Below are 24287 nucleotides of genomic sequence, written 5' to 3' on the forward strand. Positions count from 1 at the left end.
TGCTGCTTTACAAAAGGGTCACCCCTAAAATGGCTGGACTAATTTAAAACTAGGCGATGCCAGAGGAAAACATTTGAGGACAACAGAGCAAGCAAACATAACTTTGCACCAGCCTCTTACCTGTCCTCTGAACCAGGCAAACTTGTTGGCAGGAAGTTCTAAAGCCACTTTCAGGATATGGTGCTGCAGAAGAGGAGGGACCTCCTCCCGCAGGCCCTTTCCAGTGACGATACCTGAGGTGTGAACGCAAGAAACAAACTTCACTTCGGTTCCTCTGCCTGAGACTTCAGAACACTCCTGTTTTAGGGTTTAGAACACAACTGTGAGACAAGCTGGCAATTCAGAGATCTTCATGTCATGGGATCCCCAGACACACTGCAGCGAAGGCTGGCCAACCCAAGGTGGGAATCCAGCCCTCGGAGGGAGATTTCATCAGCTAACCCCAGCACAAAGCACTGGTCGTGCATGGAAATATAAAATCTCTTCTATCAGTCTCAGCAACCTTGAAAAGCTGTGACCTACAGGCAGGACAAAGGATGGACAAACTGGAGAGCAAAATACAGAATTTAACTCAACAAATGCTTGTACCACGACAATACTTGCTCCAGACAATGGAACTTCACACTCATGTCTCTCCCTGCATCCCTGCTATCACCAGCTCATGAATAACCTCACTTATTCTTGTGACAAGTCAGGGAGCTGTCGCAGTGCAATCAGAACCGGAGCTGCCCCCATCTGACCTGACATCAGCAGCACAAAGCACTGGTGTCTGAGCCTCTCGGAGCCTGTGTAGGATCTTTGTGGCCCTCATTCGAGAAACAACACCACATTTTAAAAAGTCACCACCAAGGCAATCCAACAGTAAGACCAAACAACAAAAACTTAAAAAATAATAAAAACATAACAGAGAAACTAAAATGGGCTACTTTTAGAAAACAGTTCCTTTATCTCCACAGAAAAGCAAACCTTCCTTTCTGCTGTGGACTTTGTAAACAGCCAGAGAAAACACTGGAGGAAATACAAACCCCCATCACATACCTTTTAGCAGCTTGCTAAAATCAAAGTTGCTCTGTGCTACCAAGTGGGGCACTACCTTCTGATAAAGACATGACCTGAAGCAGTGCAGCTTTCAGAAGCAGCATCTCAGCATCATCTGAACCTAAACAAAATATTACCATAATTGGCTTCTCCTTCCTTCACAGCAAGAGTGGAGTGTCACACCTCCATTACCCAGCACAGAAACACTGAGCATTACCAACTTTATTTCCAGCAGACTTGCCTAGGAAATGACCTGCCATCTTCCCAACAGGAATGAGAAAAACACCCACGGAATCCCCAGTTTCCTTCCCCACACATTCCTGTATGAACACTTTCAAAACTAAATCCACTTATTCAGTGCTTAGATCGAGAGCTGTCGTTTCTAATTTGACTCACAAGTGCTCACACAGGTAAAACACCACCTGAACATCTGAATACTCACTGTAAGAACCCCACCAGTCCCACTGCTGTTCAGTGCAGGGCTGAACAACAGGAAAAAGCGAAGGAAAGGATATGATCATGCTGCTGATTTCTGGGCGCGCTACTTTTAGCTAATGTCAGGTAGGTTTGGCTGGGGAAGTGCACGAGACAGTACACTACAGTTTGTGGCAAATTTATTATTTCACTTAAAAATTTCTCTCTTTCCCTTTCCCCTTTCAAAATAAGGCTTCTCAGCGTAAGCTTTTGGCAAGAGGCAGACAACAAATACCTGTCCGAGAGAAACAGCAATAGCACTTAATGCAACTGTTCACTTCCTAGGAAAAGCCATCTCAGGTTTCAGTTGTAACATGAGGAGGCATAAAAGCTACCTGTTATCCAGCCATTAATGAAAGCAAGCAAAGCACATGGACCAGAACAATCAACACCTAACTTTTCCCTGTTAACTTCATCTCCCTCGGGGAGCTAGAAAGAACTGGATGAATGCCATGGATAAACTTTGTTTGCCTGAGTCTCAGCTCCCATTAGAAAGGAATTCTCTAGAGGCCACAATGCAAATAAAGCTGTTAAAGGTGAACTGGGAGTAAGTGACAGCATCATGACCACAGAATGCTGAGGAACTACAGCTGCAGTCCTACAGAACCCAGCTGGCCCACTGGTTTCCAAGCCTTGGACTGTCAGTGCTGACATTTTGCTGCCCAATGGGAGGCACAGAAGGACGTCCACTGAAAAACCTTTTGCTCCAGGAAGTGTCTCTGTGGAATATGCCCTCTGAAGGGTGAAACTGGTTTCAGATTTATCTCCAGCCTACAAGGAAAACTTCACAGGCCAGTGGCCAAGATGCAGACAATCCTGAAACTTCCCATCCCCTGCTGTGGGAAGCAGTGGGACTGTGGAAGCAAGCCCTTCTGGAGGGATGCTGAGCTTGAGAGAGGAAAACTGAAGCCTTCACTACATCCCTCTTCCAACGCTCACAATTCCACTCCTGTATTACGTCAAGACAAGCATTTGTGTAGCCACAGTGCCTAACTGCTAAAAAACAAATATGACCTCCTGGTAAAATAACCTGGACAAACAAAATCCTCTCAAAAAATTATTTTTCAGGCATATGAGTGTCCCTGCGAGTTTTCCTTTGTGGCTGTGAAACAGCCACCAGCATGGAAAGGTCAAGGGCAGGAGGGCTGGGTTCAACAGGAGGAAGAGCAGAGCCCTGCACCTGAGAAGGAACAGACCCATTCCACAGTGCAAGTGGAGAGCAGGTTGCCAGGGAAGGATCTGAAGGCCCTGGTGTCCTGACGTCAGGGAGCATCTCCTTCCCCTCCTCTCAGCGCTGGGGAGGCCAAACCAGGAGTGCTGTGTTCAGGCCTGGACTCCCCAGAACATGAAGGCACTGGAGGGAGTCAGGCAAAGGCTCACAAAAATGCTGAAGGGACTGGAACATCTCTCCTGTGAGAAACGGCTGGGAGAGCCGGGACTGTTCAGGCTGAAGAGAAGGCTCAGGGCCACCTCATCAATATGTATGAACACCTGAAGTGAGGCTGCAAAGCTCCTCCCAGAAGCACCCAGCGCAGGAGCAGAGACACTGGGCACAAAGTGAAACACAGGAACACACTGAGCACCAGGAAAGACTCTCTGACTATGAAGGCGATCGAGCACCCACACAAGTTGTCTAAAGAGGTCCTGGGGTCTCCATCTTTGGAGATGTTCAAAAGCTGTGTGAACATGGACCTGGGTAACCACCAGGATTAGGCAGAGGTATCAGGCAAGATGATTTGCAGAGATGCCTTCCAGCCTCAACCATTCTGTGATCCTGGGACAGCAAAGTCAAACTGCTTAACCTTCCAGTAACAGTGGCAGCCTACACATTCAACTGTGTTTTCAGGCAATTCTAATGCCCTGAAGAAATGAACAAAGAAAGGGTGAGCAGTAAATACACAAGTGAGATCTGGATTCTGCTGAAGTGAAGGGTGGGATGAGGATTTCACAACACCCATTCCCACACAGATAGGAAGCTGTAACTCCACCTGCTTTGCCTACCATGCTGCTCAGCAACTTCCGTCTCGGTCATTGCCCTCACAGTGGAGACATCACCTTCCTTTTTTCTCTGCTGGGCTGTCGCTGTGTTGTCTCTCTTCCTTCAGAAGAGACTGCCAGACAACCACGATACTACTCACGTCCAGCAAAACCTAAAAGCAAAACGGGTAAATTGCAACAGCTCTCCGTTGTAAGACAAAGCTCCTGCGACAAATACATCCCCAAACACCCAACAGGAAGATTTGCTGCTCTTCACAAAGGTAAGAATTGACCTTGTGTGCAATCAGGGAATGACCTGAAATCAAGCAGTTCCACTTCCGTAGAACAAAAGTACTGGAAAGAACATTTTACTGAAAAGGTTTCCCGTGAAAATTTTGTTTGGTTCTTCCTTCTCATGGTATATTTCCAACTCAAGTGCTCCTTTGTTTAGTAAGTTCTGAGTAACCTCTGCGGGCTACATTGACTTGAACCAGGAAGAGAACTTGTTTCCTGGCCTTGAAAGGCATTTGCAGCTCAAGAGCCATTAATGTTACAGATCATCTCACCACAGAATTTTATTTGCATTCCTGTCAGACAGATTTGTCAGGAAACGCAAGCTCCTACCTCACCATTTCATCCACAGCCTCCCCCAGGATACCATCTCCTGGCTCCTAGGGTTCAACTACTTGAGGAGAAAGTACAGAGGAAAGCAGTTGTCAGCCGCCTGCAAAATGCCTCCTGTCAGCCCCCAGTTGTCTCTTTCTTTCTACCTTGCTGACAGCTTCTCTGTAGAGCCACACCAACTCCTGCATTGTTGGCAGCGTGTAGATTTGTGACCTTTGCCAGGTTCCTCCAGACAAACAGTGCTCAGTGTTCCTCAGGGCTCTTCTCAGCACCATGGATTCCAGTGACAGGATGCTGTGCTTCACCACTGTGCTGGGCAAATAAAAGAAGAAGTCAGTTAGAGACATTTCAGTGATTCCTGTTATGCTTTGCACAGAACCTGTACTTTGAATGTGTTAAAACTGGTCAATGAATTAATTATTTTCTAGGTCTTGGCTAGCAGTAAAGAATCCATAGGTTTTCACATTCCCAGCCTAAACTACCACCGGACAGCGGAAGAACTGGTGCTTGTGAAAGGCACCTGGAATCACTATCAGCGGTTTTCATTCATTTTCCAGTGCTTTCCCAAGCCAGATTTCTGCTGGGGCGGACAATACAAAACACAGGTAATTAACCAACTAAAGAAATTTCTTCAATGATCCCACAGCAAAATCAAACAGTACTAACTGGGAGAGAAAAGTCACTGAAATACCACAGACTGCTCTTACATTTAACCCCTGGGTGAACATTATTTTATTGCACACTGCAGGGACTGTTGTTACCATCACCATCGAAAGCAATCTGGGGAGAGGAAGAAATTCTGAAGTCTTAGAAGACTTGGAGATCTCTGGTTGAGCCTCATAGATCTGAAAGAAAAGAAAGAAAAGAAAGAAAATTTATGCCCCATTGGTACATTCCCAGAGATGACAGCTTCCTTCTTCTGGGGAGCATTATACAGAAGGATTTTGACTTGTCTGAAGTAACAGCATCATTAAATATCAATTTTTAGGCAAATAGGCTAGAGCATCCTTCAGAGTCCTACTCAACTAAATGCACTCTCTGTATGCAACCAGCATCCCTGCTAAAGGCCATCCCTTTTCAAGAGATTCCAGATCCTACTTGATCATTTTCATCTAAACAAATAGGCAGTGGAACACTCGGAAACGACAGAACGTTCTTTTAGCTGAGCTTTGATGCTGCTGTCTCAAAAAATACATCACTGATGTGATGTTTTCCACTGTTTCTTACACCAAAATTCCTTCTTTCTCAGTTCAGTTGAAGTGTTTATAGAGCCTCCTGCTCTGAGCATGGTTTTTTACCATCATCCATACTCTTACCTTCTTGAGTAACTTCATGTTGTCCATCCAAGCAGACATCGCTCTAGGAACGAAGGAACAGTGAGTCTCCTACAATTATCTATGCAGTAAATCTGGGCATACTTTGAAAATATTCACCATGAGGTCAGCAACCATTTCATCTTCTGTAGTCGTTTTTAAACCAAGCAGGAAGTGCAGAAGTACCAGATTTCCTCCCTTGTTGAAGACAAAAAAATTATTTTGAATAAGAAATCCTTGTTTTGATACTTTATATGGGATGTGAACTCTGCAGCTTCTCTAACTGTTAATTGAAGGCAAGATCTCTCACCCTCCTGGCATAATTTCTGAGTTTACGCTCAGAGAAGTAAGAAATTAATTTACCTCCACGTTTTCTGCATGACAAACAGTGAATTACTACCACACATTTTAGGGCAAACACGATAACCAGTGAGGTCTCTTCTGCTTCTAGCAAAAATTCCATGCCCATTCCCAGCCGCACAGTGACTTACTTGCCAGAAGTTCCAAGACTCGGATCATAGAAGGTTATGCCACGTTTCAGAGAGTAGCAGAGGTCCATTAGGAAACTATGCACAAGCTCTCATACCATTGCCTTTCCCACTTCCTCAGAACCTTGAGCCACCTTTAAAAACCAAAAAGGAGTAAAAAAGGCATATGAGATTTGACATCACAGGTATCAACTGCACTCTACATTTCATATGGCTCCTCTTAGGGAAATACTAAAAGAAAGTTTGGCTTCTGTTCAGATTAAGAAGAGAAGCTTCAGGACCTGAAGGTCCCTTCCAACCCAAACCATTCTGTGATTCTAAATTCCATTAACCTTCTAAATCTGGAACAACTCAAGATGCCTATGGATGAGGAGACTCCTGACAAGTGTGGCTGGGAAATCCCGAATCACATGACGTACAGGGACTGCCAGGAACTGTAACAACTTAATCTTATTCAGAACTGAAATGCATGCTTATGAATGGGGTCAGAGATTTGCACAGCTCCAAGCAGACCCCTACTAGAAACAGATCTCCTCCAAAGGGTGCTTACGGTGTATCAGGATGGGAGTGGCGGGGTCATAAGCATCTAGTAGAGGAATACACGAGAGCAGACACAAGAGTAAAAAGATCTGTAGCCAAAACCCAGCGAGAAGCAGCAGAAATTTGGGAGATTCTTTTTAAATAGGCTCAGTAGATTCCTCTTTTTGAACTCATCAAGCTCAGAGCCATTGGGAGCTGTTCCAAAAGCTGTGGGCTGCAAGAGGCAGGGTAAAAAACAGGCAGCAGAAGGACTAGGAGTAACAAAGAAATAATGACAGACCCTTAAATCCTCAGGGCTGACATCAGTAATCCCATTTCAACAGTACAGTGAAGCGATGTGAAGCAACACTCCCGCAGTGAAAAAAACGCACCTTCCACCTTTTACTGATACTTTTATTATGAACCACCTAAAAATGAGAAAAAAGCAAACTCTTCTAGTTATTGCAAGTTATGACAAAATCATGGCAAAATAACAACACACTTCATTCTTCTAGCACACACAGAGCTGGCTTTCCTCACCAGGGCAGAAGAAAGGGTCTGCCTGTCCTGTCAACACTTCTCTCACATGCTCCTGCTCCACTTGGACCCTACACCAACCTCGGCAAGCCCTGCACACGCTGGACAGGACAGATGTCCACGTTGGGCTGAGGAGCACAGATCATGTTTAGAGCATCACAGCCACAGACTACAACCACGGGAACCTGGGAGCAGACATGGTAAAGGCTACTACAAAGGAAGTTTGAATGAAAGGGAATACACAGCCAAAGAAGTTCCTCAAAAGTTCTTCTACTGTGTTTTACTGCTGGCATTGCTTTAATTCTGATTTTTCTTGCTAGCCTGAAAGAGTCATACAGTGTGCTAGGGTCCACCAATAACCTAATGGCCCATGATTCCCATACAGGAAAAGCTTCATTTGAAAAACAAAGTTTTCGAGGAGGTTTATTTTACATTTAAATGGTAGCTTTTTTTATTCTCCTTCTTTTTCATGTTATTGCAACAGCAAAACGAAAGAACATTTTTGGCTTTAATTGGTCAGTTGTGAAAAGCCCAAGTCTGAGGCAGGCTCTTGTGACTACACTCTAAATTTGAAATTGTTTCCTCTTCATTCCCCCAAATGTTCACCCAACAGCTTCTGCAACATTGCTACAGCAGTTCAGAACAGGTATTTTAAGAAAACATAGATACTGGAGCTAAAAACATCTTTAAAGAAATAAAATACATCTCAGGTGCAGCTGCTCTACAAGCAACAAGTGCGTCCCAGGGAATAGGCAGGGCCACGCTCAGAAGGTGACAGAGCACAGGAAAGGCAGCCACCACTAAACCAACTCTCACACCCTTCAGCAATTCCTGCTTCCCTGTTTTCAACCCTGAGACAGTAATATAGCCAAGCTACCAACCCCCAACACATATTGCCAGTCACAGACACTGCAGCGGCACACTGCCAGCAGCCCTGAGAACTGAACACTGAGAGAAATCACTGCAAAACTGTTTCCTGTTGTGAGGAAAATAGAAAACATGAGGCAACACAGTTTCAAGGGTGTATCATACCTTAGTTCTCAGGGTGGAAAGTAACAGATTGACAGTAGAAACTCTGTCTTCCTTTATTTCAGAGCGAAGAATATCTGGAATGAAATCTAAGAGGACATTTCAAACGTTAAGTCAAAATGTGAAAGCTCTTTTCATACTAAAATGCTTCAGGGAATTCACAGCCATTCCTCTTCCTTCTCACATTATTTACCCTGCTGTTACATTCCAGGATGAACCTAAAGGCAGCAAGCAGAGCTCAGAAGGATGATGTGTCTGACTACGGTGATGAGCAACTGAAGCTGCCAAACCTACTCTCATCTTGACTGGCTAATTTGCCCACTTGCTGATTAACACTGCTACAGCATCTGTCAACTTTAAACACATTTTGGGCCCTGAAATGCCGTACCTAAATTCATATTCTTCCCAATGAAGCACTTGTAATTGTTTCACTGAGTGATTCTCAAATGTTTGGAGATTCCACCTCCAACCACATGTATCATCCTTTGGCTCACCTGTGCACCCCAAAGTTAGACAACTTCAGTTTAGAGAGAACTCAGGGCTCTCACAGGGGAATGAAAGCCAGCTGTACTGACTGGGCCGGGGTGTGCAATCCCCAGCCTGAAAGAACTGAACAACTGCCAGCACCTAAAGAAAATCAGCAGCCCAGGACAACTGCAGCCAGTTCTCAGTCCCCCGCCTCAGGAGAAATAACCTGCTGCCAGCTAATGGCTTAAGGACCTTTTTTTTAAGCAATATTTCTACATCCCTCCTGAATTCTCCCATAACTTTACCAAGGGTCACAATTCACAGGGCAGAAAGGCAACTGAAGCACACACTTTTCAATAGAAAATTAATGCAATATATCCACTGTTACTGTCTGATGAGCAAGACTGGAGGCCATGATTTGTTTTATGTTTATTGACTCTATGACCTCAAAGTTTTACATTAGATTTACTTTTTTTTTAATCTGCATCACCAAAGACTTTCTATTTTTGCAAAGTTCTAGCAGTTAGCGTATTGCTCTCCAGCAGGAGACTTATTTGTTAAACTACAAAAGAAGTTTAAAGCTTTTCAGGTAATAATAAGAAAATATATATATTTTGCTTCTCATTAGTGCTCTCGACCTGGTCTGCATTTTAATTAGGTCATGTAAATGACCGTGCCTTAGAAAACAAAAACCCAAATGCAATTATGAAGTCCCTTTTAATTCCAGCACCTGTGCCAAGACTGCATTGCCGCCAGCAATGAGAAAGGAGAGCGCAAACTGAATACAGGCCATGTGGGCATCTGTTCTCCCCTGGAAACATAAAAATGTAAATATAAAATTAAAAAAAAAAGTTGTCAGCACACAGGCTGTACCCAACTGCAGAATCAATACTGCAACTGCTGATTACCTGTACCAGTGCCACAAATGGGCAAATGAAACAACTTCTGTAAACATGCTGCATGCAGCCACAGACCCACATTTACATGCAATACATCCACAGTGTATTCAGCTAAAACACTTCTGGCATGAAGCAGATCACTTTTACCTAAAAAGGAAAATGTGCTAGTTCACGTGCTCTTCAATTCCGGAGATATGAGACCAGGCCACAGATCTAAAGAAAAAGGAAACATTAACAGCAGTTTCATGCCAAACCCTGCATCACTGAACTTCCTCCCTTGTGCCCTGCTTGGTCAGGTCACAAAAATGCCCATTAAAAGGGGCAAGTATAAAACTACCAACTCAGGCACACTGGAAGCAGCGACACCCTGACCTGTAACAGCACCACAGCATATGAACAACGGATCACGGAACGGTTCGAGTTGGAAAGGACCCTAAGGATCACCTCATTCACCTCCTGCCATGGGCAGAGATGGCTTCCACTATCCCAGGGTGCTCCAAGCCCTGTCCAACCTGACCTTGGACACTTCCAGGGACAGGGCACTGACAGCTTCTCTGGGCAACCTGTGCTGGACAGCGTCTCACCACCCTCATGGCCAAGAATCTCCCCCCAATATCCTATGTAAATACACCCTCTTTTAAAAAAACCCTCATCCCTTGCCCAATCACTACACTCCCTGACAGAGTCCCCCCATGATTTACAATTTTTTATAAACCTGCTGTGCAAAATAATCTGCATGTAAAGATGATTCTGAGTAGGCAAAAGATAAGGCAGCAGGGACTCATGAAAAGGCTGAAAGAAGAAATAAAGAGAAACAAACGAAATTTTGCTGGAAGCTTTGGGCCTGGTATTTTTGTGTTAAAAACTCACCTCTGATAACCAGCTGTGACACGATTTCATTGAAAGCTGTACAAGAGTAAGACCTTTGGGATGCTTTTTTCCTTGTACCTTACTGGAGTACTTGAGCAGCTTGCGGTCAAAAGACTTCACCCAAGCATTTAAAATTAAGGGTGGAGGTACTCCTGCAGACAACTCCTGCAGTGAGGTCAAAACTTGTGGAATCTGACAGCTCCAGAACTATAAAAGGTGGTTCCAGGGAAAAAGGGATGTTTGGTTTTTTGCCTTCCCTTTGACTGCTTAATAAAGAAAACGTCTGAATTTTCACCTCAGATGGCACAAACCTAACACAAACTTACACATTCACCCTGCAAGTAATCTTTAAAATCTAGAAACAATATGCCAAGATTGCAACCAATACTGGATTTATTTTATACTTGCATTTGGAATGACACTTAGATATTCTTGTTCTGGTTTGGATCAATCCTGACTATTTTTAGCAAACAGGGAGGAAACAAGAGATAGTTTCTTCAGGAAAAAAAGGAGTGACTTCTTCCCCTCATTCACATATTCCTCTTAAGGATTTCCACTTAGAGATAATTTGGATTATTCTGTTTATGCTTTCAAACACAATTACCCTGTATTAGTACTGAGCAATATCCCCTCTCCAGTTTCCATTTATTTCAGTGGGACCAAACTGCAAAATGACTGACTAGTTTTCAGGAGTGTACTATCACTTTCACTCTGTTTAAAACACCAGAAGGACAGTTCACAGAAACTGCACATTTATGTTTCTCCACAGCTCGTTGGCAACACGTACGGCATTTTCATGTGCCCAGTTAGGCACAGTCAAGGACTTCAGCCTGACACAGGACAGGAAGGGAGAGTTAAGTTCTTGCAGATGAAAATACAACAAACATTGGCAACAGCTTTGTTCCCAACAGTTAGCTAAAAATGCTGGTGGAGCCATGGCATAGCATTTCATTGCATGCAGGACCTTAATTTACCTTCTTGCATCTTCTTTCCAACAATCCAGGCAGGTATTTGTCATTGATATCGAAATGACTATATACATCCCTTGCTGAACCCGGGCCCTGAGCCACCATTGCTGACAGCAGTGTAAGGCACCCCTGGCTCACCCTAAAAAGACAAAGCAGAGGGAAAACCTGCAGGTTATTTCCAGGATCATGGTTATACTAATCACCAAACCAACAGATTAAAACTTAGAGAGAAAATAGAAGGGACGTTAAATAATCAAAGTAATTATTTTAGGCACTAATAACAGCAGCTGGGAAAGAGGGGTGAGGGAAGAAGGGAGAAGGAAATGCCTTTTTATATTCTTCCCCAAAATTAAGCCATAAGGTGAGGCTGGATAATCCCTTTATGAAATAGTTTTAAAGGGTGAAAGTGCCAAAATGACCAACTCTAAGATGACCCGTACATGGCAGTGGGGCTGGACTACGCAAGCCTTAATTATGATTCTATGAACTCCTAAATTCATAGAGGTCTGCCATTTATTTCAACAGGAATATGTAAGAGGACAGCAGACCTCCATCATCTGAACAGCCACTACCATGAACAGATTTGTAACCTGTCCATCGTGCATCTGTCATGGACAATCTGTAAAAAGCCGTGTGGTTCAAGCAGAGATTCTATCTAGACATGCAATAAAGAAAATCCCTCTGCACAGCAAAGAGGTTGCACAGAAAATGCAGAGCATCTCCCACCAGAAATCTGCAGCCCCCTCTGTGCAGGTTCTAGAAGGATTCCTTCAGAACCTGCAATCTTTAAACATTTTATCAGAAGCGCACATCTTGCACAGCCTCAAAATTTGTTTCCCGTATACAGATTTGAGATTCTTTGTCAGGTTAAAAAGCCTGCTGCAATAAGATCAACTGCACAGCTCAGGAAGCACAGCTGTGCCTATGAACTAGGCAAGCAGAGAAAAGGTTTTCCAGTTCTGCTCAAAGACTGAAAGATGAGACATTTGCCTCAGACAAGTCAATTTCAGTCTGGTTTTTTTCTCTACTTCCCTCTTCCTCCCAGGTTTGTACCGAAATGTCTCTGGAATTTGCAACTTTTTTCCCCATCCACAGGAGCACGAGAAATTGTTTGGTCTGGACTAAATAACAACAGTTATTGAACAACCTAAAATGACCTCAGTGTTAAGAGACTGAAAAAATTACAGAAGCAAAGCCAGTCTGAAAGAGAAAAATCCATTATAAACATGGCAACCTGACTCCAAAAAATACAGGGAAACAAAGAACTCAAGAGCAGCTCTTTTTGCTATCACAGGAAGACTGCCCAGCCCTGTTCCACGCAGTACATTCCACCCCACAAATCAAGCAGCAATAAAGAAAGAGGACTCAAGCTACCACCTGTGTTAGCTGTCACTAGGGCAGGCCCAACCGATGAAAACTACACCTTCAGGAAATTATCCTACAGCACTGGATTTTATGATGCATCAGAGCTTTCACTTTGCAAAGACTTCCACAGGCAATTATTTTATGACAAGTGGAAAAGGATTATTAAATAAAGGTGGATTATTAGCAATAACTCAAAATGAATTTTGCAACGTCCAGTACAGTCCCTCCAGATCAACTGACAGAGATTCTCCAGCAGAGCACCAAGAAGACTTACTTGTGATTTTCAGAATACAAAGCAGCATAGACCAGTCTCATATAGGAATGAATCAACTTTCTGACGATGTTCATTCCCACAAATGTGAGCGGTCGCTGGCTGTCCTCAGTAAAATGGCTTCTAGGGCTTGAAAGACTAACAGCATCTGCAGGATAAAAAAGTATGTTAGCATCTGACAATTATCAGGTAAGACTTGAAATTATTAGCTGAGCAAATAGTAATAACCACCATCAATAAAGGGTAACCCCACCCCAAGAGGAAAGCTTCCACACATGAAAGTGACATTAACTTCTAGATTCTCTCCCAAATTAATGCTTCCTCTCTGAAAAGATCACTTGGGAGAGCATGCAGTTTCAAGGAATCAGTGCTTCAAGAGACGGCTGCTCCTAAGTGGACGACGAAAACCAAAATGCGCTGGAGAAAAACACTGGGGCTGTTCCGGTCTTGCAATTATTTCCCTGCAGAGGAATCCGGAAACCACACAGCACTGGGCTGCGCCCATTACAAACACCAGCCCCTGTGAGCAATGGGATATTGAGGGAAGGCTGTCACTGAACACGACACAGATAAAAATGATACTGGAAGACAAAGAATAGCAAGCGATGGTTAAAAAGCCACACAATACAGTACTATGTTGTAAGCAGTCAGCAATGCTGCACCAGCATTCACAGTGAAAAATTACTGAACTCTTTGTTCATTCGTCATATTCTGATGAGGATAAATTGTGTCCAGCTAAAATAAGAAAAATGAGGTCAACTTTACCAGCGGCTTCCTAGAAATACTGATATATCAGGGAGATACCTAAGAACATTTACTTTCACCAGACTATTGTTTTGCTTACTTAACTGCTTTTATTGATCCCCTTATTTCCTAAAAGATCTTTTGATAACATTTAAAGAACTTTAACAGCTTGATTTGGACGGGACTATTGGCTGTGTGTGTCATTAAATCCAGGAACACCTATGAACTGAAAAGAGCATCTCCCACTCGGTAGGTGCTTCTGCCACTGCTACTTCCAGAAAAAAAGAAAAAAACCAAACCAAAGCCATATTCAATTATCAGAGTTATCTACACTGTTACTGATATGTTTGTTCATTAAATCCAGGATGTGGGTGACAAGTTAAGTGATAAAGGTAGTCTCACATAATTTGCGGTTGTAAGCAATATTTTCCAGGAAGTCAGCGATTCTGAGTCTTGAAACGCGGCAGGGGAAGAGCAGACCCCAGCAACAGAGACGCACATGCGCAGAGTACTATTCAAGGAAGTCACGCACGCCGGAAACCGGACTGTATAAGAGGAAGAACTAAAACCCTGACTGGCGCGGCAGTGGCGGGACAATGGTCCCCCTGTCGCCCAGCGCTGCATTACCTTATTGTTACGCTTGCTGTAATTAATAAAATCCTTGATTGGGACAAGCAACGGTGTCAGACTATTCCGTGCAAAATTTCCTCTATAACAATTTGGTGCCGTGACTCGGATAAGAATACGGATCCGACAGAGGGACTAGGGGAGGCGCCCCGCCTGTACAGGCGGCCTCTGGTTCTGAAGTCGGGATCTTGCTCTTACCGACGAACCCAAATTTGTAACAATAAGGTAAGGAAAACCCTATAAGCTCGGTGCACTCGAGGTCCGGACGAAGACGCAGGAGACGCGTAAGTAACTGCCCATTGTGCAGGGGAATCCGTCCGGGCTGGGTTGGGATCCTGGAATACAACGTGTGTACGTGTGAGTGAGAGGAGAACTGGCAGCCAGATTCTCCAAGTGAGTGCGGACCCTTAAGTAGTGCGTTTCCCATCGCCCGCGAGGGACTGGGCCACGAAAAAGGGGAAGTGAGTGAGTACACACACGGCTGAGAGAGGGTATTCCAGAAGATGGGACAGGGGAAAAGCAAGCCCCCTCCACCCATGAGACCCCCTTCGGTTCCTAGGGATTCACCGCTGGGGTTTATGTTAGAGAATTGGAAATATTATCCCACCACGGGGGACAAGGACAAAGTTAAGATGATACACTTTTGTGTAGAAGTCTGGGGAGGACAAATCTCCAAGGCAGTTTGGTGGCCCAGGTTTGGGTCATCAGAATTATGGGTTCAGAGATTTTTGAATCAGTGGGTACGTAGGTAGGTCCCCTTTAATCAGGAAGAGGCTGATTATGCTGCAGTATGGGTCACCCGCCCAGGGGACCAGGGAGTAGCAATATTCAATCTCTCCCAAATGGAGTTTGGGCATAAAGATAAAAAGACTGAAAAATTGCAGGAGGAGGAGGATGCTCCCCTAATACCACCCCCATATGCACTTCCCCCATTACCACCGGCGCCTCAGATATTACCTCCTCCTACACCCCCTCCCTCCCCTGGAGATGAAGGTATCGGAGCCGCAGTCAGAAGGAGGAGAAGGGAGCAAAGAGAACATAAGTTACACCCCTTAAGGGAAGTGCCAATAGGAGGAGCCCAGCCACAACTAGGATTTGTATCTGTCCCTTTGAACTCAAATACTGTTAAGAAATACAGTCTATTTTGAGGATTTTGTTTACTGCAGAAGAAAGGACACATGAAAAGAGACTGCAGACAGAGGATAAAGGATGAGGCGGCATTCAAAGAAGATTAGGGGGGTCAGGGGCTCTATGTATTGGGGACCCGTACGAACAAAGAGCCCTTGATAAAACTGAAACTAGGTCCCCAGTCACAGGAGGTAGAATTTTTGGTAGACTCAGGAGCTGAGAGGTCTACCCTCCAGCAAATACCCCCTGGGTACAAATTATCTAAAGATACTGCCCATGTGGTTGGAGCAAAGGGAAAACCCTTCAAGGTAGGGATTATACAACAAGTTTTAATAGAAACAGAATCTAAATTAGGTATGGGAAATTTTCTCTTAGTCCCAGAAGCCGATTTTAATCTTTTGGGAAGGGATTTGATGGTAGAATTAGGAATAGGTTTGGAAGTTAAAAAAGGGGAGCTGGGAATTAAAATATGTGCCCTTAGGGTTGAAGATGAACAAGAAATTAATCCCGAAGTCTGGTATACCCCTGAGACCGTGGGCAGACTAAACATCTCGCCATTTAAAGTAACCCTCAAGAACCCGGAGAACCCCGTCCAAATTAAGCAATATTCTATGTCTATAGAAGGGCGGAAGGGGTTGAAACCCGAAGTTGAGAGATTAATATCTCAGGGACTATTAGAACCGTGTATGTCCCCATTTAATACCCCAATTTTACCAGTAAAGAAACCCAATGGCACTTATCGACTAGTGCACGATTTAAGAGAAATCAATAAGCGCACTATGTCCAGATTCCCAGTAGTAGCAAACCCCTATACCCTTTTGAGTAAATTGGGGCCAGAAAATTTGTGGTACAGTGTAATAGACTTAAAGGATGCTTTTTGGGCTTGCCCTTTAGACGAAAGCTGTAGAGACTATTTTGCATTTGAATGGGAAGACCCTGACACAGGGCGCAAACAACAATTGAGGTGGACCGTGCTTCCACAGGGGTTTACAGAAAGCCCTAATTTGTTTGGACAAGCCCTAGAACAGATTCTTCAAGATTTTACCCCAGACCCAGAAATTACCCTGATTCAGTATGTGGATGACCTATTGATAGCAGGAAAAATGGAAAATCAAGTCAGAAAAGAAAGTATAAAACTTTTAAATTTTCTGGGACTTAAGGGGCTGAAGGTATCAAAGTCTAAATTACAATTTGTAGAAGATAAGGTAAAGTATTTAGGACACTACATTGAGAAGGGAGAGAAGACAATTGACCCGGAACGGGTACAGGGAATTTTATCTTTACCCCCTCCAGCAAGTAAAAAACAGGTTAGACAATGGTTAGGACTATTGGGATATTGCCGCTTATGGATTGAAAACTACAGTAGTAAAGTTAAATTTTTATATGCCAAGCTCACCGAGTCTAATCGTATAAGCTGGGGAAAGACAGATGAAGAGCAACTCTGGGCATTAAAGAGAGAATTGGCAAATGCACCAGTTTTAAGTTTGCCAGACTTAAACCGACCATTTTATCTATTCGCCAACATAGAGAATGGGACAGCATATGGAGTATTAACCCAAGATTGGGCAGGGAAAAAGAAGCCCATAGGATACTTGTCTAAATTATTAGACCCTGTGAGTAGGGGCTGGCCCACATGTTTACAGGCCATTGTTGGATGTGCCTTAATGATAGAGGAGGCTCGAAAAATAACCTTCAATAGTACCATTAAGGTATTATCCCCCCACAATGTGAGGAGTGTTTTGCAGCAAAAAGCTGAAAAATGGATCTCTGATTCCAGATTATTAAAATATGAGGGAATCTTGCTGGAAGCCCCGAATTTAACATTAGAAACTACATCTTTACAAAGCCCTGCTCAGTTTTTATTTGGGGAACCAAAACCATCAGAAGAACTGGCCCACGATTGCCTCCGAACTATTGAAGAACAGACTAAGATTAGGCCCGATTTAGAGGAGGAGGAGCTCTCAGAGGGAGAAGTAATTTTTGTGGATGGCTCATCCCGGATAGTGGATGGAAGACGTAGATCAGGGTATGCACTAGTAGCAGGGAAGGATTTTGAGGTTTTAGAAGCAGGACCCTTGAATCCGTCATGGTCAGCCCAAGCATGTGAATTATACGCCATCTTGCGGGCTCTTAGAAGACTAAAAGGAAAAACAGGAACCATTTATACTGATTCGAAGTACAGTTATGGAGTGGTGCACACATTTGGGAAGATATGGGAGGAAAGAGGTCTAATTAATTCCCAAGGGAAAGACCTTATACATCAAGAATTAATCAAGGAAGTATTGCACGCCCTGAGAGACCCCGTGAGAATAGCAATAGTACATCTCAGAGGACATCAAACAGGGACAGATCGTAAGACCAGGGGAAACAACAAAGCAGATGCAGAGGCTAAAAAGGCTGCCCTTAGAATAGAACTTCTTAAGCATAAGAATCCTAGATCAGAACTGGACCCTCCCAACCCTTACCCTGTTCGATTTACACCCCAAGAAGAGCGTAAACTGAAAGATATGGGAGTACAACAAGATGAAGAAGGGAAATGGAGACTACCGGACGGGAGAGAAGTCATCCCGAAGGCTTTGGCTTTCCAATTGTTGTCGAATATACATCAAAAGACTCATTGGGGAAGTCAGGCACTAATAGATCAATTTGCTTTAAAATATATGAGTATTGGGGTACATGATCTAGCCAAATCAATCACTCAGCGCTGTGAGATTTGCTTGAAGGTAAACCGCTCTGTACAAAGAAAACTACCAAGAGGAGGAAGACCGGTTGCCGTAAGGCCTTTTTCTAAAATACAAATAGATTTCACTGAACTTCCCAAGGTGGGAAGATATAAGTATGTGTTAGTACTAATAGACCACCTCACCCATTTCGTAGAGGCATTTCCAACCGCAAGAGCCACTGCACACATGGTGGCCAAAGTGTTACTAGAACAAATTGTGCCCAGGTATGGAGTAGCTGAAAGTATAGACTCAGACCAAGGACCACACTTTGTATCAAAAGTTATTAAGGCCTTGTCAGAAGCCCTTGGAATTAGATGGGAAGAACATACCCCGTGGCATCCTCAAAGTTCGGGGTTAGTAGAGAGAGTTAATGGAGAATTAAAGAAACAGCTAACGAAGTTAACTTTAGAAACCAAACTTAATTGGATTAAGTGTCTCCCCCTGGCTTTGTTAAATCTCAGAACTCTGCCCCGATCTGATGTGGGGATATCTCCTTTTGAAATGCTGTATGGGATGCCGTATGATGCAGGTATGCCTCGAGACCACCCCGGAATAATTGATAAACAAATGAAAACATATATAACCGAGATGATGGACTTTAGGAAGAAGTTATGGGAAAAAGGGCAGATATTGCAGAGACCACCCTTAAATATCACTCTACATCAGGTGCAACCGGGAGACTGGGTCTTAATCCGAACATGGAAAGAAACTACTCTCCAGCCCCATTGGGATGGTCCATATCTGGTGCTCCTCACAACAAATACAGCAGTACGGACAGCAGAGCGGGGATGGACTCACGCCAGTCGTATAAAAGGACCAGTGCCCGAACCTAGGTGGAAGGTCATCAGCCCAGCCGGAGACTTAAAGTTGAAACTCACTCGGGGAACTGCAACAGGAAATTAAGAAAGGACATTCTTGATGAACAGAAAATATTGGTATAAAACTTTTAGAATAGAATATCAACTAGAGCTTGAAAGAGACCATAAGGGAAATATATATAATGATTGTGTTTGTATTAAATGTAATGATTCTTATTGTAATGGAAATTGTCACCCCTTTGTATGTTACCAATGTTTAGTTTGTGAAAACAGGTGGTGGACCCATTGTCACAGAGGCAGGCCCCCGAGAGGTGTTTGCTGCCTCTGTCTAAAAATTCAACGGGAGCTTACTGATTTAGTATTGGCTCAGAAAGTAGCTCAAGGGGAATTACAAGTAGACTCTAAAGAGTGGTGGGACATATTTGCAGAAGGCATAAATCCCGAACTATATTGTTACCATTCCAATGAACCAGTCCTTTTTGTGGCACAAATAATAGCTGGAGTGTGTCGCCGTCGGATAAAAGAAGTAAGGTGTGACGCTCCTCAGGTTAAAGACCACAACTGGAACACCTATATCCAGAGATCCTTAAAGAAAGGGCGAAAGTCCCCTCCTGAAGAATATCCCTGCTGCCGAGAAGATGGGTCTCCCCGTGGCTCGCAGCAACCGAGTCGACGGGCGAGGCAGAGGGAGAGAAAACTGTGGAGGAAGTCGCCCTGGGATAGGTGGAACCAGGAGGTCATGGAAAATGAAATGCCCAAGGACTGGGAATAAAATCAGGGAAGAAGAAAAGGAGATGGGAACAAGCCACTGTTACAATGAAAAAGCCACCTGTAGACAACTGTTACTGTCACTACTATTATTATCCCTATGGGTAAGGCAGACAGGAGGTCAAACACACCAGCCGTTTAAATGGTCCTTGATTCGTATGAATGACCATAAAATTTTAGACTCCCTTGTGACCAGTCAGACCCCAGCCTTTAAGGCTGGGTTATGCAACATGACAAACATAGAACAGTGTGGGAGAGTTTTGAATTTAACTGGGTTTTATATGTGTCTGGCCTCAAATCCTGGAAAGAGCTACTGTAATTACCCAGGGGAGTATTATTGTGGGTATTGGGGCTGTGAGACTATTGCTTCCGATTGGACTCCAGGGGGAGGTGCAGATCAATTTATTAGAGCAGGATTTGGTCCCACAGGGTGTGCAAAGCATAGATTAGGACCATCTGGAGAAATTTCCTACTTAGGAACCTGTAAATATGTGTATATAAATGTTATAGATCCAGAGAGCCCTGACTGGTTATTAGGAAAATATTGGGGAATTAGACATTGGGAACCTGGGCGTGATAGAGGGAACCTAATAGTGATAAAGAAAGAGCCCGCCCCAGCCGATACCCATGGTATGGGACCGAATAGAGTTTTAGAGGAGGATGAAGAGCCAACACCGGTTACAAATTACCCTGAGGCTACAGACTCCCCACTAACTATATCTAGTCAGCAGAAAGCACCCTTGCATACCTATAGTACTTTGTGGAAAATTATGCAAGCTAGCTTTGAGATATTAAATAGAACATATCCGAACCTTACCCGGGAATGCTGGCTATGTTATGATATCCGACCACCCTTTTACGAAGCAGTGGGGTCAAGTGCCAAAATCAAAAGGGCCAACGGAACTAACCCTCGAGAATGTAAATGGGTGGAAAGAAACATCACTGAGGAGGCCCCGGGAATCACCATGTCAAAAGTCACTGGAAAGGGGACTTGTGTAGGTAAAGTACCCCCTCCTAAAGAAACACTGTGCAACCGAACGGTTACGGCCAAGGATTCACAGTGGATGATTCCAGCCAAGAACGCTAAATGGGTATGTATGAAATCCGGAGTGACTCCTTGCATTTCGACAAGAGTCTTAAGTGATACACATGACTTTTGTGTCCAAGTAATAATAGTTCCACGGGTAATTTATCATCCTAAGGAGTATGTAATTGAACACCAAAATACTGCTGAGCATCACCTAACCAGAAGGGAGCCTTTCACCGCCTTGACTTTAGCAGTCCTATTAACATTAGCCGGTACTGGGGCAGGAACTGGAGCTGCAGCCTTGATCACACAACCTGGTAAATTGAGTTCTTTAAGACATTCTGTTGATGAAGATCTCCGGAAAATTGATGAATCAATTACCGCACTAACTAAGTCAGTACGCTCTTTATCAGAAGTAGTTTTACAAAACAGACGGGGCCTGGATGTATTATTTTGGCAACAGGGAGGACTCTGTGTAGCCTTAAAAGAAGAGTGTTGCACATATATAGATCAAACGGGAATAGTCTTTGACACCCTAGGAGAACTAAGAAAACAACTAGAAAAAAGGGAAAGAGAAAGAGAATCCCATCAGAGTTGGTATGAGAGTTGGTTCAATCATTCCCCATGGTTAACTACCTTACTGTCCACCATAGCTGGACCAATATTTTTACTAGTTCTTGTATTAACTTTTGGTCCCTGTATTTTTAACAAACTTATTACAATAGTAAAAGCGCGACTGGAAGCTGCCCACTTGCTGCTGGTACAGGCAAAATATGAGGACTTAGAAAATAGAAAGGGAGAAACGGGAGATGGATTGGAATGGAGCAGACAAGAGCTTAAGCGATTTAATGCACAACATAAATTAACCTAAAGACAAAGGGGGGATATTGTTACTGATATGTTTGTTCATTAAATCCAGGATGTGGGTGACAAGTTAAGTGATAAAGGTAGTCTCGCATAATTTGCGGTTGTAAGCAATATTTTCCAGGAAGTCAGCGATTCTGAGTCTTGAAACGTGGCAGGGGAAGAGCAGACCCCAGCAACGGAGACGCACATGCGCAGAGTACTATTCCAGGAAGTCACGCACGCCGGAAACCGGACTGTATAAGAGGAAGAACTAAAACCCTGACTGGCGCAGCAGTGGCGGGACAATGGTCCCCCTGTCGCCCAGCGCTGCATTACCTTGTTGTTACGCTTGCTGTAATTAATAAAATCCTTGATTGGAACAAGCAACGGTGTCAGACTATTCCGTGCAAAATTTTCTCTATAACAAGACCACAGGGATCCGGGGCAGCCACAGCTTCTCTGGGCCCTGTGCCAGGGCCTCAGCACCCTCACAGACGAGAATTCCTTCCCAATATCCCATCTGCAGCAGTCTCTCTCTTTTGTTTCAGCCTTACAGTTTTCTTGAAACTTAAATTTATGCAGGTATCCAAATACATTGGCAATTCCAGAAATTGGTAAGCACATAATATGGAAAGTAAATAACATTCTCAAGAGGGAGTTGCTCTGCTTTTGAGGGGGTGAAAAGAAAGGCTAGTGCTAGCAGAACTAGGGGGAAAAAAAATTGATTTAACTCTGTTTTAAAAGGCTTAAAGTACCCATACTGAAATCTTCAAGGTAAAAGTCCTAGTTACCAGGCTTACAAGCCTGATAGTTATCATCACACCATATTTCATGGTTCTAGTATTTTAAAAGTACTGCAGAATGCTACTGAAAATTATTTTTATTTCAACTTGAAGTTCAATTATTCTCTCCCCTCACTGCCTGTGGAGCGGTTAGAGGCTTCCAGGAGGCTGGGGAAGCAGACTACGGGTTTCATTTCCAGCCAGGTCACTTCCATGTTCTGCTGGAGTGGACTTTGAAGCCTGTGTCCTTTTCTTTCTCTATTATATCTGACAACTTTCCTCCCCCAAGTCTGCTTTTTGGCAAGACACATTTATGGAGGGTCAGTCGAAGACCTCAGGCTCAGAAAAAAATCATCTGTTCTGCTGTGCTTACGTGTGCAACAGATGGGAGCAGCAATGAGTCAAGTAGTAACTTCTGAGCTGCCCGGTTTTTCAGTAAATCAAAATATTCTGTGATTCTTGCCAGATGAACTTATCATCATATCCAAGTTACACACACCCCTCTGGCATTTTCAAGGCTAAAAAACAATTCCTGGTCCCTTGCATGAACCTCAGCTCCCCCCCTTGTTCAAGGAACAGTTCTAGATACAAGACTAACTGAGCCAAGCGACCCTTTCCTGCCTCAGTTACGACCTCGGAGGCCTTTACTGTCCTGAACAGAATGTAAACAGCCAAGCCCCAGCCCCGCAGTCCTGCCCAACTTGCCTTTGCTCCCAAACCTGAACCTTTTTCTTTGCTGTGGGATTCCTTACTCGTGCAATCCTGAAGACAAGTATCTGATTGGGCAGATGAGACCATTTCTAACACAAAAGCTTCACCGAGGTTTCTCTTCTGATTTCAGCCTTAAGCACTCCTGTCCTTCTCAGGCAGCCCCTATCTCCAGCCGTTAGCCATGGATCCTTGCTGTTCTCTAGCTGACATTGCCACCCCTCAAGTCTCTTGATACGCATTTACATCACTCCGTGACGGTGTCCTCCTGACCCTTCCCAAACTCAGCCTGATCTCCAGGCCTACAGCCTCTCCCTGCAGATGAGGGACTATGAGAAGGGCTGCAGACAGACCTTTGCATGACCCCAGCTATACAGCCCATGCTAATCCCAGCCCAAACCTGTCCTGCTGTTGGGATACCCCACTTACAGTAACAGTAACCCCTGTGGTGGTTTCACTTCACTTCATCTGTGAGTTGCAATCTCCCACCCTTCACTCCTTTGGTAAGAAATGCATTAGTGTCTTAAAATAAATGTTTCATTTTATGTATAAATCAAGTATAGAAAGCATTCAGAGGGAATACATTTAATCCAAAATCACACCTTAAAACTGTAGCTCTCAATGTTCGCTCTCAGTTTACACAACTATTACACAGAAAAGTTTCCTTCAGTTTTTCCCCAAATTTCAAGTGTGATACAGAGCGCTTTGTCAAATCTCCCTGCTTTCCAGCCTTTGGCACCCTGAGGCATGGGATGACAGAAGGAGAGAGGGTGACGCTGCCCAGAGATGGGCTGACAGGACCACCTCCTCGGCACGGCCTCCCAAGAAGGGAATGCTCCCAACACTATCACTTCTTTGTCATCACATGTCCAAATGCCCTGTGCCCTGCACCTCCATGATCCTTGCTGGGATCAGCCCAGTGCCAGCTCACACACTTGGACACATTCATTGCAGAGCTTGAATTCCAGGAGTTTGGCATCGAGGAGTCCAGGGTATGTGCAAGGTCCGTGTATGGACCCAGGAGACGAGTGGGCTGGCAAGGCTGAGGTAAAACCACAACTTTTTTTATTCTAGATGCTGTAAAACAAAATCATCTCTCCTCCTCTTCTTCCTCCTCCTCCAATCCCGTAGTTATTTCAGCTGGAGTGCAAGGAGTGCATTTTAAGCCTGACTAATGGCAATTTATCTTCCTCCCACGAGGAATATTAGAGCCTGTCGATATGGAAGGATCTGCTGACCAGGCATTATGAGCATCAGGGGTTTGAGTCAGAGCATG

Source organism: Chamaea fasciata, unplaced genomic scaffold (assembly GCF_029207755.1).
Source record: "Chamaea fasciata isolate MVZ Bird 193981 ecotype frontalis unplaced genomic scaffold, bChaFas1.0.hap1 SCAF_35, whole genome shotgun sequence".
Classification (NCBI taxonomy): Eukaryota; Metazoa; Chordata; class Aves; order Passeriformes; family Sylviidae; genus Chamaea; species Chamaea fasciata.